The 21,116-nt window shown below is 42.7% G+C and overlaps 1 long non-coding RNA gene across 1 annotated transcript in view; it reads right to left on the bottom strand.

The window, feature by feature from the left end:
• LOC123611840 (uncharacterized) overlaps positions 1 to 21,116 on the bottom strand; it is a 46,310-nt gene that overhangs the window by 2,370 nt on the left and 22,824 nt on the right. Inside the window, exon 2 of the long non-coding RNA XR_006718934.2 lies at positions 5,637 to 5,751. This is a non-coding gene — a long non-coding RNA (uncharacterized LOC123611840). The remainder of the gene's footprint in view (positions 1 to 5,636; positions 5,752 to 21,116) is intronic.

The following is a 21,116-nucleotide window of genomic DNA, read 5'->3' as shown; positions in this document are numbered from 1 at the left end:
AGCACATCCTGCATTACTGGTCCCTGAAGTGGCTTTTCTTCTCCTAACAGAGTTAGGGAAAAGCTGCCTGTAGAAGAGATTTCCTTAAACCTGGCAGCATTACCCAGACCCTCCAGTTTCAGATTTTTGGCCTCAGGCCTCCTTGCTGCCATGGATGTCAAATCTCTGCTTGTGATGCAAAGGCTCTCACTGCACTTAATGGAGGGATAGAGGCTCGGCATCCCCAAGTCCTAATGTTTTCATTTCTGGGTGCTTCTATAGCTGCTTCAGGTGTTTTTCCCCCAGTCTCTGTGCTTCAGGATTCATTCTTGCCAGTGTGTGAATCCCTGAAGTAGCATTTGAGTCCTCTCAATTCAGCCAGAGCATCTTGTAGTAAAAGTTCTCTCTCTTCAGCACATATGAAACACCATGTAAGAACAGAAATCAGATGAATCGGAAACAAATGCGTTTCCTGGAGAGGACCAGAAACAGGGCAAATGTTGACGGCACTAAGAAAGCAAAGGGAAATGCATTAAGATAAAAAAAAAAAAAAAAAAAGAGGTGGGGGGGGTGTAGAATTCTCCCCCCGCTGGGAGAAATGGAAGAGAGAATGGTGCTTCAAGACAAGGCTGCCATCTCTCACATCAGACCCTTGGATGTCCCTGCAGGGCTGCTAGTGAATGGGGTGAAAGGAAGTTGGATGTTGGACTCTGTGGTCCTGCCTTCCTCATCTCTGGCTGCCTTACCGAGGCTGAGTCCTCCCTCACTCTGCAGAGAGGAGCGATAGCTCCCAGAGTCCTCAAAACCCAGGCCACCTGGCCCAAGCCTGGGGCCCTGGGGCCTTCTTCTCTTTCCTAATCTCCTTTAGCTCTTACAGTCAACACCACCTGCTTTTCCTCTTAATTGCTTTCTGAATATTTCAAATGTGCTAATTTCATCTTCCTAATTTGATTGTCAGCCTCTCCAGGACAGGCACCATGCTCTGTATCTCTTCTGTATTTTTCAAAAGAAATACTTGTTGATTTTTTTTTTTTTTTTTTGATGTAGGAACATGTTGCTCACTATAAGGCAACTGGACTTCTTAGGTTTAAAAACCTCTCATTAGAAAGGAACGTGTTTCTTCTTTGTCACAGGTGTACCTAATCAGATCAGAATATGAGTCAAGATTCACTTCCCTCCCAACCAAAGTGATATAAAATCATTTCCTGCGGGAGGTACTGTCGAATGCCACTGGCAAGGGTACGTTGAGAGAGGTGACCCTTATTTGAGAGAACTGGTAATGCTTCTGATCTCAGAACAAATGAGAAGGGATTTGCTGTTTGTATGAAAAGTTCTCTTCCCTGGTCTGTATAAGACACAATAGATGATAACAGCTGATTCAGAACAGTTAGACTCTAGTGTATAAATATGTAAACATGGGTAAGTATGTATTTAGACAATTTAAAAGTGTGTCTCATTTACCCAATTATAAACAGCTGTCTGAGAGCAATTATGATTTATCATGTAAATGCTTATTTGCATAATTCAAAATATGAATATTATTTGCTTGATAAAGACTGTAAATAAAAGGCAACCTGAACTTTCTCATGCTTAGAGGTTTATGCTAAGTTTTTACCTCACGGGGGAAAAAAAGCATCTTGTTCAAAATGGAACTTAATTTTGTTCATTCTAGCAGGTCCAGATAATAGCTAATTTAATAAGAAAAGAGCAAAAGTAAAGGTGAGTGGCTGACAAATAAAGAGGTCGCTCTACTCTGCTACTTTTACTCCAGAAAATTTACTACATGGGGATGATGAATTGCCTTACAACTGTTTCCACTGAACGTGAATGTTTCATGGTGACTTCTTTCAGGGTATTTAGGATATTATTTTATGTGCTACAACTTGATATACATATAATTTTTCAATAATGTATCATTATTCTTTAAAGTGCAGGATTATTAATTGAGTATGCTTCCAAGGGTGCTAAAATTCATTTCTCCTTACAATATAACTTCTGCTCGTATGAGAAGTAATAAAATGTGGACATCAAAACTTCCACCCACGTATTGCCGATATAGTAGGTTTCTGGGGCTGTCATAACCAATTACCACAAACTTAGTGACTTGAAGAAACAGAGACTTATTTCTCAAAGACCTAGAGGCTAGATGTCTGAACTCAAGGTGTCGGCAGGGTCTTGCTCCCTCTGAGGCTCTAGGGAAGAGTCTTTCCTTGCCTCTTCTTAGCTTCTGCTCGTTGCCAGCTGTCCTTGGTGTTCCTTGGCTTTGGCTGAGTCATTCCAGTCCTGCCTCTGCTGGTGCCTAGTCTTCCTCCCGTGTGTCTGTGTGTCCTCTCTTCTTAGAGGGACCCATCCTGCTCCAGTATGACCTCATCTTAATTAGTCATATCTGCAAAGACCCTTTTTCCAAGTAAGGTCACATACACAAGCACCCAAGGTTAGAACATATCTTTTGGGAGAATACAATTCAACCCACTACACTCAAGGAAAACTAATTTGCAAAATAATGTCTCTGAGCACTGAAGGCTCCTGAAATATTATCTGAAGTATCCTTCCTTTAAGAAATATTTGTATGTTGCATGGTTTTGACAGAATATTATATTATTTGAAGAAATGAGAATTCATATGTGATATATAGTGTGTTATTTAGTATATTCAAGGAACATTTGCTGAGTTTCCATTATGTGGAGAAAAATGTGATGAGAACTCTCTCTTAACCAGATTATCCAGTTAAACAGAACATCTCATTCTTCCACTATTTTTGACAAGCAAAAGCTCATGATCTTTTCTTGATACTAAGCTTCTCTTCAAGGACCTTATTGCTATTTTTGTGTCACTAATTGTGGACAAGTCTCTCCACGTGGATTAAATCTCTTTCTGCAGCTCTCTACCGAGTTGAGGGGTCAATCACTGCCTCCTTTATGCAATTCTTTCCATGCTTCTAGGAAAGTGGGCCAAGCATAGTGCTCAACCTGCTATAAAAGGCAGCACACTCAGACCTCATAACGCTGGTCGTTCCATATTACAGGTATAAATACTAAGACTCTGATGGGGTCCAAACTCAAACAGCCGTTAAGTGACAGAACCAGGATGTGAATCTGAGTGTTCCTGTCTCTAGTGCTTGTACCTCTGCCATATAACATATAAGACATCCCAGTGTGCCTGGCTGCATGCTGCCACGTCCGTGGCTGTCTCACACTCCCAGGCCTGTCCAGGAATGTTTTCTGTGCTGCTCCAGCTCTGGTTTTGCCATGCTGCCAGAAGTCTCCTAAGTAGCTTCTGGTGCCTTGGAGGATGCATTGCCCAGATGACTGGGTAAAGAACTTGGAAACCTGCATTGATCAGGGCACCACAGCAGTTCAGATGTGAGAAGACAAGTCCTAGAGTCCAAGCACAGGCACGGGAACTGGTTATAGACTTCCATGAACAAGACCAAAAATGTGAATGAGATCGTCAGGACTGGGATGCAGCAGCAGGCTAGGGCCTGCCCTACACCAGGGGGTGTCCAAGGATGCACGTCCAGCAGAAGAGAACTGCTGAAAATACTTCCTGCCTAAATTTGTAACCGTCATGGCCCCAAAGTGTTGCATCTTCTCTTGCTTGTTTGGGTAAGGTGTTGCTTCTCTATCTTTGTGATGTCACTTCTCTGCTCCTCCTTAGATGCCCAGAGCAATGGAATGGTTGTCATTCCCACCTTACATCACTACCTGTCTTCTTCTGTATGTGTCCCGTCAGCCCAACTAGACAGCAAGCTTTCTGAGGAAAGAGTCTCCCTCTCCTTCTGTCCTCATGTTACCAACAGTAATCTCATCCAGTCTCTAGTTCTTGACATTCAGAGAGGACCATGTCTGATAAGTGTACGTAAATGGGAAACTCAGTCATTGACAAGATGGGTGCGTTTTAATTTTTCCAAGTAAAAAATTTTGCTTCTAAAAGTAAAGGCAATCTTTTTGCTCTCACCCAACCCCAAAATTTTGCTTCTAAAAGAAAAAGCATGCTTTTGCTCACACCCTACCACTCAAGAAAAGATCTGACAGCCTTTATAATTTGTGTGGGGGCTTAAATGCCACAAAATGCTGGATGACTGCTTCAGAGCCAATGCCAGCATTAGGAGAAATATGCAGACTCACTATTTAGTGCTGTTTATTTGACAATCCTGCCTTTTTGTCAGGATCTACTTTTTTTTTTTTTTTTTTTGGCTACTGAAAATCAAATTTGATGTGGAAGTCAGACTTCTGTGATTCCAAAATCATACATCCTAAGACCCAGGCTGAAAACAAATTCACTTCAGTGCTTTGTTTTTTACTAATGCTTTCTATTTCCAATCAGAAAAAGAGATCATACTGTATAGCACAGGCAAATATATACAAGATTTTATGGTAGCTCACAGAGAAAAAAATGTGACAATGAATTTTATACATGTTCATGTATAACTGAAAAATTGTGCTCTACACTGAAATTTGACACAACATTGTAAAATGATTATAAATCAATAAAAAATGTTAAAAAAGAAAAAGAAAAAGAAAAAAAGGTCAATTCACATATTATGGTGCCTATTAGTGACGAACCAGGCAGGTCATAAAAATGCACCCAGGCAGAGGAGTTTCCACACCGGCATAAGCAATGAACTTCCCTTGGGTCCTAAACTGCTCCTAAATTAAACAAGAATCAAGAAATCCAGTTTAAATCACCATCCAAGTTCAGTACTGTGTAAAGGTTATGACCTTCACCAGAAAACCAGGTATAATGGCTCCTGCCCATCTCTTGTCATCTGTCAGTCCTGAAGTTACAGAAAGGGCCAGCTTATAGGGACCTGCCTCCTTGTGTCACCTTCAGCCCTGCTTCAGTCTCATGTACCACTTGCTGTAATGTTTTTCAATTATTTATTTCCTTTCTAGGCTTCATAGCAAGCTTATGAGAGAGGTTCATTTCACTGTCATCTATCAGTTAGCTTCAGGGTATGACTATAAACCAGCTTTGAGTGCTAAGTATATTGTTCCAGTTTTAAGAGAATCATTTCCCCATGAGGGTTGTTAATCTGTTACCACAAGTTTATTCATTCTGTTCATTCAACTAACAAGCACTTACAGAATGTCTACAATGTGACAAAGCCTGGGTTAACTTCTAGAAAATGACATTTGCATAATATTTTACAACTCCCAGAATGTAAAAATCACTATTTCCTTTTATTTGTTTGCAGTTCTAGAAGGTAAGGAGTATTATCTCCACTTTACAGATGTGAAAACTGAGGTTCAGGTCCCAGGGCTTTTATGAGGGCAGGATAGTCATCCAAGCTTAAACTCTAGAGAGTACAGAAGACTATCGGATGCCTCTTCTTGGCACCGTGTTGGAGATTTAATAGTAAAGAAAGGAACAGTCCCTGGCCTTGAGGGGCTATGTTTAATATACACGGGACTTTGCATATAATTTGCATATAATTTATTACCCAAACAAGACATTTTTGAAAGGAAAAGAGGCGCTGTGATAATCATGCCAGGACAACGGGCGTAAGCTGGGAGGGATGCTTACTCCCTTTCTCGCAGCCTGTCCGTCCAGGGAGGAAACAGGGCATCTCTGGAGACATACTTGCCCTCACAGAAGCTGGCATAGCCGAGTGCGAAGAGGGGACAGGCAGGAATGAGGCAGGCAGGGAACAGTACCTGGGCGGACGTCATGTACCAACCAGATAGTCAGAGATGAACCCAACTTGGGAGGCAGGGCTGTCGATGGGGCAAGCAGCTGGACACAGCTGTCTCCCTGCTGCTTTATTTTAAGCTGCAAGAGCAAAGAGGGACAATAAGCAAAGAGTCTCTGTTCTCTGGACAAAATCAACCCATCTTGTTTCACATTCCCTTCCAGGAAAACCAAGCCACATAGTGGGTGAAAATTCCTAAGATCTTTTTCAGAAAAAAAAAAATTGCTGAGTTTTCTTTTACACACTCTCCACTAACAGGAATTTATTTTCTAACTAACTAGTCTGATATTATTAAAAGAACTGTTCCCACTGAGTGGATGTTAATCATTAAGATGCTCCAGAGGGCAGGAAAGTTACCTTCCTTTGGTTATTGACTGGAAGCAAAGTGAAAGGAGTTGGGTTATCTGAGACTGTGAGCCCAAGACTAAGACTGAGTTTGTTTGTTGTCAGGTAGGGATCGTGTGCCAGAGCTGGAAGGAATCTGAGATGATCAGTTTGGCCTCCTGCTTTTAGGCAGTTTACTCCGAAACTCCAAACACCTGCAGGGAGATTTGGACGTCAGGGTAAATTATGTCCTTTGCAGAATGTCACAGAGGGCCTTCGTGCACTGACCCTCTGCTGCCGACCCCACTTCTCCCACCACTCCCTCGTCTGGGCTCAGTGCTCCGGCTGTGATGAGGCTGGTGGGGATGGTGTCTGACATCTCTGGAGCGCTAAGATGCACCAAGCAGTTCTCTAAGCACTCCACCTGTGTTACCTCAGCTGTTCTTCACAGCCCTGTGAAGTTTATATTAGCAGTATTTTTGCAGATGAGGAATCTCAGGTATAGAGAAGTTAAGTAACTGGACTTTATCCATGGATTGATCCCCTGTTTATCTCATATGCACAAAAATCCACACTTCTGGGTGATCTGAATACACTAGAGGAGGTTCTGAGTGCAAATCCATGGAAACCTCCCCATGTCTGTGGAAAATTAGGGACTAACTCCTGAGATTAGAGTCAGTGTGGCTGTGAAGACCAGGGAGTAAGAAGCAGGGAAACATGACAGAGAAGGAGTTTTGGGAAAGGCATGGAGGTGCTGGGAGAGGCCAGATGGGTTGGAGGAAGATTCCTGTTCTGACGGAATCAGTGAGGACGGCATGGTAGGCAGTCTGCCGTCGAGGTTGATTGATCAATGGTTGAGAGGCTGCCTGACAACTCACCAAAGGAAGGACAGGGGCTGGAGAAGGGGATGACCTTTCACCCTCAGGCTCCCAGCACAAATTCCCCGGGAGACCCAGTGTCTTATCACCCTGTGGAGTTAGAAGTGAATGACTGAAAACAAAGTTCCACCCAGGAGATGGCCAAAGGGTAGGTTTTGACTTGTGGTTAAAAACTGGTGAAAGAAATTCTTTTAAGCAGAAAGAAAGCAAGCATTTGGCCCAAAATGTAAACGAGGGGTAAAGAGAAAGGAAGAGAACTGTGGAATTCAAAAGGCCTGTGTCCTAATCCTGGCTTTGCTGTGGTCTTGCTGGGTGGCCAGTGAGCCATTCACCCTTCCCTGCCTCACTTTCTCTCAGTCAAATGAAGGCGGCAAGCCCTGTTCCCAGCATCACAGAGGCTGTTAGGAGAATCACAGATGCCAAGAGTGATGGTGCTGTGTAAATCCAGAGCATCTCATGTCCTGTTTTTCTTTCTCCTTGGACCAGGTAAATCTGTCAAGGGGTAGAGGGAAGAGACAGAGACGAAGAAACAGAAAAGAGAACAGTCTCCTCTCAGCCTGAGGGACCATCCTTCTAATTACACTCCCAAAGATAGCAGATGTTAAATAATGGAAATCCTACAACCTAAATGGTGCCCCAAATGATCTAAGTCCTTCTGAGTCATAGAGCACTGAAATTCTAGGAAACACGTTGGATACTTAGGATATCCACATGACTTGTACCTGGGGCAAAGAGTAACGTTATTATTTCCTTCTGATGTTATTTTAACGTGTAACTGTCATTAGTCACTGTTGCATTTTACTTTGCCTGTAAAGCCTTCTAGAATAGTGTTTTAAATGTTATCGTGGTACAGCAACATTTGCTTAACAGGTCCTCAAGGGTAGAAGTTGTGTCTTCTGCTCCCTTTGTATTTTTGGAAGAGCAAAACAGATACTCAAGTTCACGTTTCACTTAAACCCAATTCATCCCTTCCCAACATCGCTGTGACTCCCAGCGTTTGCATTTGGCTCTGCCCCTTCAAGGGCAGCAGGCCTGCTGTAATTCCTGCATGACACAGGAGTGGGCCAGGTGAAGGTGCTAGGGTATCATTTTAGGGATAATAATAGCAGCTGATTTCTGTTTATGGATTTAATTGATTCTAATCCAGAAGCTCTGAAATCATGACAATTCTGTGCCAAGTACCTCCCATGAAGGATGATGGTTTGGAGACCTCTGTCAACTACCCAGCAGAGGAGATGAGTGCCTAAGTATTTCTGATGTTAAGGAGCCCCTTTAATCCAATCAATTTCAGAGAGTCTTACTTCCTCTGAGCCATGCATGGATTAATTCTATAAGAGCACCTTTTCCATGAAAGAAACTGATTGCAAACTTCGCTTCTAATTGTGAAAATGCTCACCTGCTCCAAGTAAACAGTTCTGGAAAGATGCTTTCATTTTGCTTCAGTTATTTGGCTGAGGAGAGTGGAGTTTCAACAGAAGTTTAAGATAAATTCAACACCCATCCTCACTCGTAGAGCAATTTGTGCCTAAGGTGACTGCAGAAACTACAAAGTGACCTTGACCCCATCAGCCACTTTTCAAGGACCTCAATTATTTGATTATGATCAAAAAAAAAAATTCCCTAAGTAAGGGAAGAGTGGAAATGGAAAGTGTAAGGAGACATTGAGTTGATCATAAAACAATTATCAAAAACTGAAAACAACCTCAGTATCCCAACAATTAGACATGCATTAAATCAATCATTAAAAACTGATTTTAGTATATATGCTGTAATACTACAAAATTATTTCTGAAGAATATATGATGAGACCAGAAGATATTCACCACATATGTGAGATGGAAAAAGCAGTAGGCAAAATTGCACATGTAATTTTTTGAGAATCTATCTTTAGTCCTAGAAAAGACTGTGCTGTGCAGCAGTTCAAAAGAACAAAATGAGTCTACATATACTAATATGGAAAAAAATCCTAAAATCTGACATCACATCATGAAAGCACATTTTGGAAATGTACAGCACAATCCTACTTGGCAGGGATTTTGGATCGGGAAAGTTAAAGGGGACTTTGATTTCATCTGTATCATTTGAACTTCTGTAATGAGAATATATTTGTTTATTGTGAAATGTAAAATCATATTTAAAAAATTTAAAGTGGGGGATGAAAGTAAGAAAAAATATTGGAAGAAAATATTCCTTAAACATTAATAGTTGTCTGTCTCCAATGGTGTAATTGTGGTTAACTGATGAAACTGAAGCCCTTGCAGGGTAAATCCCTCAATCGATCCAAAATTCAGTCCTGGTTCTCTGACTCTTTGGAGTCTTTCATGTTCTTTCCACTCCATATCACCTTTCCAGTTACGGGTCCTTAAATGCCTTGGAGTCAGCTTACTGTTAACAGGAAGGAAGGAAAGAGCAGGCGCTGGAGATGGGTGGCTATCTTTATTCATGAACTTCAAGGCTCCAAGTTCAGCAGTGAAAATTAGGTACGAGGCCAGTGAACCAGAGGCAGCGAGGAGATAGAAGTGGCGCCACCAGCTGCTCAAAAAGAAAAAACAAAAAACAAAAAAGCAAAAAAAAAAACACTACAGCTTTTGCAGCTGTGGTTCACAGCACAGTTTACTTAGGAGCTAACAGATTCCAGGATCCACCAGCCCAAAGATTAAGACCCAGCAAGTCCCAAGTGTGGTCCAGGAATTCTGCATTTTTCCAGGTATCCCATGCAGTTCTTAGACCACTTCTTGAAAACCCTGCTCTAGAGATGTTATAGATCCAGAAAATGCATAAAGTACCGCCCTCTCTCTTCCAGACCATCTGCTGAACCCTTTTTTTCTTTCAGAATGGTCCTTTCTGCCCATTTAAAGCTGATTCCACTGAGTTAAAATATTGACTGGGGCATCAGGCTGAGTGGAGGGGGTAGGTAGAATTGCAGAGTGTGACTGGGCTGAGGAGAGTGGGGTGAGGGCAGGGGTTGCTCAGTGAAGAGAAGGGGCAGCAGCCACATGAATGCTATGAAGTTTAAAAATCGATTTAAATGCTCTTATCTGTAGATATGACCCTGCCAAACAGATGACATAACAGAGTATGACCATTTAAATAAGTTATTATCAGAGGATTATAGCGAAAATAATTACAGCATTTAAGAAGTGAGCATCCAAGTCTGGATCATCAGCTTAGCCAGGAGGAAATGCCGTTAGACTCCCAGGGTCAAGAAGAACTACAGTAATCAGGTTTTTTCCTGAAAAACTGCTGACGCCTCTGGAAAGCAAAACATAGGTCCTATGTTGCCACCTAGAGGCCAAAGTCTGGAAGTATGGGCTGAGGAAAATTAAATTGATGTGCTTCCTTCCAAGTTTAATTACTGCACTCCAAAACCATCAGCTTCAGACTTAAAAATGTCCGTCAGTCCTTTTTTCATAGGAGAAGAATATGTGTTTGAACTCAAGCCTCCATAAAACCCAAATGATTTCAGGATGGAAAAAACCTTTCTAGAACCTTGATTAACTGTGAAAGAGCCTGTCCTGTGTAAGCCTGAGGGCGAGGGATGGTCTTAACTGCTGCCATCTAACCAGATGACCTGAGGAAAATCACTCAGCCCCTCAGGGCTAAATTCCTCTCATGTAAAATAAGAGGACTGAACTAACTTGACAGCACCGCAACCCTTCTAAGGCCTAAGATTCTGTATTCTGTAATAACCTAGACTCTGTTTTAACCCACACATCAGTCCAAAAGGTTGGCACCATATGCAAAAAAAAAAAAAAAAAAAATGTTGGTACCCTGCATTTTTTAATTTGACCTTCTTCAAGAAAATCGTATCTCTGCTGCCCTCTAGAGCTCTGCCTGAAATCTGCATGAATTTAAAACAAAAATCCCCCAAATAAGGGGTGAGCCTGCTTGAGATTTAGAGCCTGGCAGATCCCTGCAGTCCCAAGAGCTTTCTTTTCTTTTCTTCTTCTTCTTTTTTTTTTTTTTTTTCAAAATGTTATTTATCTTTTCTATTCTTGTTTCATACATCTTCTGATACACTTCAGTTCAATTCAACCATTCATCCCAGAATTCTCTCCCAACTTTTCCTGTTTATGGCTTTTGGCTGTTGGAAGTTAAACCCATGTCATTTACTTGGAAAAAGGGGCCAGTTTTTCTAAAGGATTCTCCGCTCCATAAATGTGTCTCCTCTGAGTAAGTTGTACAGTGGTACCAGGGAGGGTTATCTGTTCTAATTTCTGGAGCCAGTGCTTATAAAAGTAATCCCGGGCTCTTTTCTTGTGTCACTTCCAAGAAACCCGTGCATCGAGACCTCCACTGCGCTGACAGCATGAGAATCCTGCTACGAAACTGCCAAAGAAACCCAGGGCCACGGAGTGACGTTCTCCAGCCGAGTCAGCAGAGAAGCCACATTTTCAGTCCTGTTTTGGAATTATAATTCAGTTCTGAATCTTCTCAGAACCACAGCCAATCTTTGATCTGTGCAATCTGCCATTTGGTGGCTGTAGTTAGAGAAAAATGGAAACAAATGCCTTTAAGCAGTTGTATCTTTCCTAAAGCAGGCAAAATCTCCATTTAAGGCAAAAGCATTTCAGTTCAGGTGGGATTTTTACCCTGAGTGGGACTCCTGCTGTTGACAGAGTAGTGATATCTTTCAGCAGCAGTGATAGATTTCAGAATTCATGCCAGCAGTCAGAGTGTTGCTAGTGACCTATTATAAACTCAAACACGCCATGAAGCCAGTTCTAGGAGACCTAGAGGTTACACAGTGGCCCTTTCAGGATTGCTGCTGAAGAGCAGACCAAAGACCCCTTCTTACTTGATCTACAGCCTTGTTCAAAGTCTAACCCACTCCAGGGTCCAGACCCCTGCAGGGTGTGAAGTCAGGCACAGTGGGGGTTACACAGAGCTTTTTAGGCACCACTGTGTCAGGCAGTGGATGAAGCATTGGAGAGAGATTTGCGGAGCTGCAAGTGTTCTTTCTGCAAATGTTCTTCACTGTTCATAATCATAAAAGGATATCCCAGTGGTTAATCTTAAGGGATTATTAGTATTTGTTATAACTCTAAAGGGACCACCCATAAATCCGACTTTTCTAGTTACCCATAAAGTAGCCACCAGAACAACCTAGCAACCTAGCGGTTTTCACTGTTTAGCCAAGGCGCAGCATTCTGGAATCCCCAGGGAACAGAGAATGATAGATTATCTAGTCTGTTCGAAAGAACCTATTCTCTGTTCTGGTCGTGTGTTCTGCTCTTAAGCTCCCAGAATCCCTCCCCTCCCCGACCCAAGACCAGCCCCCTTTGCCCTGGCACGGCCCATGGGGCAGCCTTCATCCCTCCCACCTAGACCACTATGACTGCCGAGGGCTGAGTGGAGGAGAGGCTGCGGGAGAAGTTCCACCCACTTAGAAATAAAGGGTCAAATTAGAGCTCTGGGCACTATATCTTGTCATTGTACATGTCCTAAAAACTTGTTCCAGGTTTCAGGAAATGACGATTTGTCACAGAATTGAGAAAGGAAGGAAGCAGAGATCCCTCACAGTGGGCTTTACTGCTGCTCACCGATATTTCTGAGCCCCTCTTTTTCTGGGCACTTAGGAGGGCTGCCCCTTTCCACTCCCTCAAAGCAAAGGACCCTGTGATTTATTTTGGCCAGTGAAATGTGAGAGGACGTGAAGACTATCACTCCATGTAGAAAGCTCTGAGGGTCGTGTAGGAATCTCCACACCCCTCATCCCTGCATGGAAGCACATGTCAGTGTCACAGCACCACAAGACCAAAGTCACCTGGCATGTTGAGCCAACACCCGGATGACAGCTGCCCAGAGAACCGAATGAGCCTGTAAAGGACTTTGTGTGAATGAGAATTAAACCTTTGCAGTTTAAGCCACTGATTTTTTTTTTTTTTTTTTTGGCATCGTTTGTTACTGCAGCAAATCCAAGCTCTCCTGCTGGTACGTGACTTTGTGCTACTGTAAATTGAGTCTTTTCAGTCTGAACATCATTCTCCTTGACGAGGGAGACAGAAACAATCAGAAGTTCACGTTTCTCTGATCTCCGTAAACATGACAACAACCACCTATACATTTGGCCTATGCCGCCTTACTCTTTCTTCCTCTGAAACTAATTTCATTACTCTAAAAATTGATCTCCCTTTTAGCTCTCTTTAGTACTTTTGGCCAGATGGGCCTCACTTGGGACATCAACTTTTCCAGCCCCACCATTGCATATCTGTGCCACTTTCTTAAGTTTGTACTTAATATTATGTCTCCCACCACCCCACCATCCCAAACACAAACTTTCTATCATTGGTGCATGTTGATTTTAAGTCTTGACTTATTAGGGTTTCTTTGCGACTTGCCTTTATCCTTCCACACCAGGATCATGTAAAATTGCATTTTTACAAGTTCTCAGCTTTCTTAAGTGGCCTTCTCTTTTAAAGCTTCTTGTGATGAACTCTGTCTTTTACATTATGCTTTAAAAATCAGTTTTCCCCAAGTCTAAGATCATGTTTCCCCAACTGTGTGGGTTTCCCTGGACACTACTGCTGACTCACAGGCTTGCTGAAGAATATTTTTTTTTTTTGAGGAAAACACAAGGATACCCAACATCTATCAGACACCACATGAACTACTAGTGCATTCCTTTTGTGGACATCGTATTTTTGCAAAGTTGGATTTTAAGTGATACTATAATAAAAAGGAAGTTCAGTGTAAAAATCAATATAAAACAGGAAAGAAGGGTAGCAGTTGTCCTATCTGAATCCAGAGTTTGGAAAGTTGTGCAGTGCCCAACAGGTACACACATTTAGTATTTGTGGGTTATTTAAGAATGAAATAAAAACATTGTCTTATCTTTCAATTAATGTGTAATATGTTTTCAAACAGCTACCAAGTTGTTAGAACATAAACACTTCCTGAGTTTTTTTGCTCTAACCACTTAGAATAAATGAAACTGTTAGGTATTTCTTTTGGGCCAGGAGCACCATGAAAAAAATTACTGGAACATTGAGGGCATTATGAACTGAGTAATGTGGGAAAATCTGCTCTAGGAACATATCCAGCCATATTCGAAATCTTGTCCTATTACACTCAAAAAGACATGGTCCCTTCTCTTCAACAAATGGTGCGGGAAGAACTGGATATCCACATGAAGAAGAACCATGTTGGACCATTACTCACACCATATGCAAATGTTGACACACAATGGATCAGAGACCTAAAAATAAGAGCTAAAACTATAAAACCCTTAGAAGAAAATGTAATGGTAAATCTTCGTGACCTTGGATTTAGCAATGGTTTGTAAGATATGACCCCAAAAGCACAAGAAAAAAAAAGATAAGTTGGACTTTGTCAAAATTTTATGCACCAAAGGACACTACCAAGAGAATGAAAAGACAGTGCACAGAATGAGAGAAAATATTTGAAAACATACACCTGATAAGGGTCTGGTATCCAGAATATATAGAGTTCCTACTAGTCAGTAACAAAGAGACAAACAATCTAACTTAAAAACGGGCAGGACTGATTACCCCCAATGACATTTTCCCCAAAATCTACAGGCAGCCAACAAGCACATGAAAAGATGCTCAATATCATTAGTCATTAGGAAAATTCAGATCAAAACTCAGTGAAATACCACTTCACACCTGCAGGTTGGTCATAATGAAAAACAAAAAATATCAAGTTTTGGCAAAGATATGGAGAAATTGGAATTCTCGTTCATTGCTGGTAGGAATGTAAAATGATGCAGTCACAATGGAAAACAGTTTAGCAGTTTCTCCATAGGTTAAACATAGAGTTACCAAGTGATCCAATAATTCCACTCCTAGATATACACGCAAGAGAACTTAAAACAAGCATTCAAACAAATACTTGTACACAAATATTCATAGCAGTACTATTCACAAAAGATGTAAACAACACAAATGTCCATCAGCTGGTGAATGAGTAAACAAATGTGGTATATCCATAAATGGAGTATTACTCAGACATAGAAAGAAAGTACTGATACATGATACAATGTATATTAACCTTGAAAACATCGTGTTATGTGAAATAAGCCAGATACGAAGGATCACATGTTGTATGATTTCATTTATATGAAATATCCAGAATAGGTATATCTATAAAGGCAGAAAGTAACCTAGTGGTTGCCAGGGGCTAAGGAAGAGGGAATAGGGAGAGGCTGCTTAATGGATACAGAGTTTACTTTTGGGGTAATAAAAATTTCTTAACACTAGATAGAGGTGATGTTTGCACAATATCATGAATGTATTATCTGCTACTGAATTGTACACTTTGAAATGGCTTATGGTTAATCTTGTTATGTAACTTCTTGGCCAATTATACATATATGAAAGCATGGTCATCTTCTCCCAAGGTTTCTGTAACTCCTACTTGCTAGTAGAATTAGTTAGGGTCATCATATCAGGGATCTTAGTCCTGTAAGACAGAGGTTCTTAACCTTTAGCTCACCTTCAAAATTCTATGTGAAATTTTGTGTCTATGCATTAACTGCAATGCAGTTGCCACAGAGCTCTCAGCCATTCCCACAGGGAGTTCTGAAGCTAGAATTGTCTTCAGATATACCACAGGGTCCACCACTGCCTATAAAGGAAGTTGGGCTCAAGCTGCTTCCAGGGAGAAGACGAAATCTTCTGCCAAGAGAAATTCCCTGGGACCAACTCAACCATGAGCTGGGGAATGAGTGCCTTGGTCCTGAAAGAAGGATCTGGGTGCACACAACAGCATCCACTACAATTGTCACAGTTGCAATGGGACATTAGTACCCTCTGGGTATGGGATATTCAAAATGTTAATTGCTTCTCTTGCCTAGGGCTCCTTGATTCTTGATCATTACTGGAAATCTGGACTTGGGTGATATCTCCTCCAGCTGAAGTTGCCTGACAACTTTCCTTTCAGCTCCCAGTCTCAGGTGCGCATCTCTGTCGGGGTCTCCTCACCCCTCCAGGTCACTCTCTTGGGCTGAGCCCTTCTCAAGTTGACCCAGTCCGGCTCCCTTCCAGAGAATTTTCTAGCATATACTAGAAGTGGTCTCAGAAAGATTTTTTTGACCCTGCTATCTAAATGTTACCAGAAAGAAAGATCAGCTTCTCCAAACCAAATTCATTATCCTTGGCAGATGTGCTCTGTGCTTCGTGTGGCTTATATCCAACAATTCCCTACCACCGGTCAAATCACTTCACTATCTGAGAATGTGATTTGAAAATAATTCATCCTGAAGTGTTTGACCAGAACCTACACCGCTTAAAATTAGAAATGCTATGTGTGTTTTATTGAGTTTTTTTTTTCTCAGTGCCCATGGTGGGTGATTGCTAACATCTGCTTTGAAAATTTTCCAAACTAAAACCATTATGGCCTTACACTGTAGCTTAGAACTTTGGATCTCGATTGCCTGTTCCTCAGTGTGTCAGAGCAGGCCCTGGGGCTGTATCTTACGACTAGATTTTACTCTGCCCAGAGCTTGTCTCTCACCTCGCTGCCATGCAGAGGTGGATTTGGTTAGACTCTTTTTAATTTTCAAAAGGTCTTTACTCTTAGCCAGTGGCTGTCTTTTCCTTTAATTAACAATTCAAAATATTCACCCTTCAAATTCTTGCCAGAAATTACAGTTTTGAATTCTCTGCTCTCTAACACTTATCACAGTTTCAAGCAGGATTTATAGGGGCTGGCTTGAAAAGACACACAGATACTCCTCTAGTCCTCTAGATATTTTAAAATTGTACCTTAGGACTATATCAAACCATGTGAGTCACACGCTTTTTGCTGAAGTGTAGGTCCATGCTATGGCCTACATTGAGGGAGTCTGTAAGAACTCACTTTTGAATTTATGAGGCTGTGGTGGAGAGACCATCCACTTCATGTCTGTGCTCCCTCTGTATGAGGTCTCCTGGGTGTCAGGAAAATACGTACTTCTCCTCACGACCTGGCTTGTTAGTAGCTAGTGGAAAGTCTGAATCTTGAAGCTCAGTATTATCTTCCTCTTTACATCAAATTACCAAAAAATTTCAAAGCCAAATTTTGTGACTCACCCATAGCTACTATGAAGATCTTTGGATATGCATTTCTTGGTATTAATGTTACTATTTTTCTGCCCATTTCCTTGTCATAGGCTCTGATTATTTATTTTCATCCTTTTATTTGTATATATTTTATAATTTGCCATAAATCCTTCATAGAATGAGGCTTGGTTATAAATGAAATGGAATACCCATCTCAACTCTAGTTCCCTCTCTTCTTTACCGAGCCACATATTTGACTTGGTTTTTTTTGGAGCATTCTTGATCAAGCCTAATAAAATAATTATAATGATGATAATGTTAACAACAACAACTGTTGGTTGAGAAATTCTATATGCTAGATTCTTAGAATATGAACATAGGTCCCATTTAATGTTTACAACCACCTCTCAAGGCAGGTATTATGTCCCTGGCTTACAGAAAAGGAAACCAAGGTTCAGGAGGTTTAAATTATTTGCTTAAAGCTAAGATTAGTATGTGACAGGCCCAGGGCTGGAATACTCTGGAGCCCCTGTTCTTTCCTCTGTGCCTCTGCCCACTCTGTGGGATGATGCTTTCCTCTTTATAAGAGTTAACCGTTCTCTGGGCTTGAGCTGATACAGTGACAGGTACCAGTAAAAAAATAAAACAAGGGTTCATTTTTCCAGTAGAGATGGGAACATCAGGGTGGGTGGGCTCTCTTAGCCATTTAACAGTATTGCCCGGCCTAGCTGTCAGTGAGCAGAGCTCCACCAGCATTTTCTCTCCCCTTTGAAGGAGGTGGAGGCTAGAGCTTAGCCCAGAGGAGGAGATGGTGATGGAAGAAGGAAGCAGATGAGATCTGAAAAGAAATATTTTACTGGGTTTCCAACACAGGGCTAAAGAAGGAGAAAGGAACTGAGGGTTGTGTTTTCATTAGCTTGTAAGACTAGCCAATTTGGCTAGATTTTAGTTGAGTAACAAGCAGAAACCTGTATTTTATTATTTTTATAAAGTTAGGTCTATTGAGGAATAGTTTATATAAAATAAAATGCACTTTTTGGGTGTATAGTTGTGTGTGTTTTGATGTGTGCAGTCACACAGCCCCCAACATGATTGAGATGCTGAGCATTTCCATCACCCCAAAACCTTTTCCTCCTGCTTCTTTGCAGTCAGTCTCTTCCTCCCTACCTGCTAACTCTGGCAACTACATAGTAATGCCTTTTCTAGAGTATCATATAAATGGAATTGTATAGTATGTGGTCTTTTGCGTCTGTCTTCTTTTATTTAGAATCATGCTTTTGGACTTCATCTATGTTGTTCCATATATCAATAGTTCACTCCTTCTCATTGTTGAGTAGTATTCCATTGTGAATGGAATTCATGGACGTGGTTGGTGCACCAAAGCTCATTTACCCACTCACCAGTTGGTGAACATTTGGTTGTTCAGTAGTTTTCTTGTAATGCCCTTGTCCAGTTTAGGAACCAGGGTGATACTGACTTAATAAAAATGGGTTGGAAAGTCTTTGTTTGTCCTCTATTTCCTCGGAGAGTTTGTGAAACCTGAATTTTTAAATTCATCCATTTCTATTCATTTTACCTTTGACCTTCCATCCTCACCTCAGGTCCTCTGTACATGATTCTTTGAAGGACTTTAAAGTTGTCTTGGTTGAACTAAGAAGACAAGGACTTTCTACACACAGGAGAGGTTTAAAAACCCTGAAAAGGCCATGTGTGTGTGAATGTGTTCCTGTGATTCTTTCCAAGGATTACTGTATGACATGAGAGAAAAATAAGAAAGTGTTTTAAACCTCAGAGGAAACTAACATGAGGCACCATGTTTCACAGCCTCACGTGGACAATGATTACTTATCAGAGGGGAAGGACATCATTTCAAAATCCAGTCCTTTAAGCAAGATGGAGCAAAAACTCTCTGCTCTCGAAGTGTGGGTCTGTCTACTCATGTTACCCTCAAGAGCTTTCTGCCTTGAAATCCAAAACCTTGCAGGAAGCCCAGACCCTTCAGGCCTGGAACAAACCTACATTTGAACATGGGTTCAACACACAGGCCAGTCCTTTGAGAATCCATATTTTCTTGCTATTGTCTCATAATTTTACAGCAGCTAGACAGGTGACAGAAAGCCATCGAAGAGGTTGGAAGAAGAAAGGGCCTTGTGCAGGCCTGTGATTTTACCCCCTTCCCCTTCCTGCCTGTCTGTCATGGTGGAGAGGGAACTCCTGGAGGATTCAGGCCACTCCACCTCTCATCGATGACAGCGGGGCCCACCCCTACCCTCTGGCATGAGGGCATTTGGCTCTTCTCTGCACACAGCAGCCTAGCCCACTCCTGGCTGATTCCCTCCCTGTTCCCAAGGAAAGGCAGCCCTGTCCTTGAAGATCTTGTCAGGCAGGGACAGTTGTACCAGTCAAGGTTCTTGAAGGAAACTGCACATTCAAATTAGGATAATTGAGAGGTTAATCAGCAAACTTTGCAAAGGTGTGGGCAGGCTATATGAATGTCACTCTAGGGCTAGTGATAGTGGGGCTCGGTTATTGCCCCAAGTCTGAAGGGAAGAGGGGAGGACATGGTCTCCAGAATCTGAATGAAACAAGCTGTGTGAAGAGGGTTTCCTGAGAAGAGCTGCAACCCCAGGGGATGGGGGCCAAGGAATGACCCCCCTCTCCCCCTCTCAGTCTCCCACTGCTGTTCCACACTGGCTGAACCCAAAGGGAGACCAGGGGACCAGGGAGCAGGTTGCTGTGGTCCACATAGGTGAGGCTCCTCAGGTCTGGAGTGACCCCAGAGGGACAATGGGAAGACCTCCAGCGAGTAGCCGTGTGCCTCACAGCCTCTCCTGTACTCACAGCCCCTCTTCACAGGGCAAACACATTGCTCTGTGCCCTTCCTGGCATCTGTTTCCTGGGAGGAAAAGCTCTGAGGTTCACTTGTCTCTGAAGTGGAGCCGGGGGTCTCTCACTGGGATATGGCTCTTGCCACAGCAGGCGGGGCACCTAAAAGGAGCCAGAGCCGTGCTCTTTCCCCCTCCCGAGAGAAAAAGCAGGCCCCTGGAAAAGGCTCGCTGGCTGTGGGCAGAGTTCAACCCTGCTCATTCCTGTTGACATCCCCTGGCAGCCAGGGGCACTGAAAGGAGGCAGAAGTCAGGGAAATTCCAAGAAGCTTTTACTAAAAATAAAGTAAATAGCCATTTCTTACAAGATGCCCAGCCACTAATTAGCCACAGTACTTCTGTATGAAGAGAGGCCCTCTGGCTACAGAATATGAATTTTAAAACTAAGCTGCATCCAAAGTGGCAATTAAGGGCTTTACCCAATCATAATAAACCTTGGTCTTCCTTTGCTAAGCAAGCTCCGCGTCTTGCTGCCAGAGCAAACCCATCAGCTCATTCCTGGTTTCCTTCTTAAAACACAGCAGCGCCCGGACACTCGGCAGAGCGGGTGCTCAGCCTGCTCTCCAGGCTCCGCGTATCACCAGGGCAGCTTTCGGGCCCCTTAACAGCATTGACGCGGGCACAGCCGATCCCCGATGTCCTTCAGCCTCTGGCCTCGGCCCTTCCACGGAGGCCGTGCAGCCAGATGGTTAAGGACACAGGCTTTGCCATCACCGTCACGCTGTTGGCAGCAACTGAGCAAAAATCTAGACTTATCCTTCATGGCATTTATCAAAGCTGGTAATTTTACATGTAACAGTGACAAACGTTTCTATCCTGTGTGTTTTCTCTGCCTCCTTCCCTCCCTCCACGCTGCCCCCTAAAGAAAATCCTGCGTTGTCCACTTAGCTCGCTCCTTTCTCTTCCATCTTGGGATCAGGGCAGGGACCTGGGCGAGAAGGGAGAACCAGAGACGCAGAGGGAAACGCAGGCAGGCCGGGCAGGGATGCAGCGGGTGAGGGGGTCGGTGTACAAGCAGCCGAGAGTCAGGGCGCGAAGCACTGAGCTCAGCGGGGCTCAGCCAGCTGCTGCCAGGCTGGAGTGGAGCCCCCTGGTGGCCAGATAGAACCCTTTGTCAGGTCAGGCCCCAAATTCGGATTCCGGTACACAATTTCTTGACAGTTGTAGAAGTTAAACGAAACAACCTGCAGGCAGCGTGGCCCGGGCTTGCCTGCATGTGACCTATGGACAAGAAGATGCCCATTAGAAAGGAACAGGAGTGAGGGCGGCAAGGTAAAGAGCTGGTTAAGAAGACACCTGCACCCCAATGTTCGTAGCAGCACTATATACAACAGCCAAGACATGGAAACAACCT

This window comes from Camelus bactrianus, chromosome 6, assembly GCF_048773025.1.
Source record: "Camelus bactrianus isolate YW-2024 breed Bactrian camel chromosome 6, ASM4877302v1, whole genome shotgun sequence".
Taxonomy (NCBI): domain Eukaryota; kingdom Metazoa; phylum Chordata; class Mammalia; order Artiodactyla; family Camelidae; genus Camelus; species Camelus bactrianus.
Note: the sequence above shows the minus strand (reverse complement) of the source record. Positions and strands in the feature narration are given on the sequence as shown.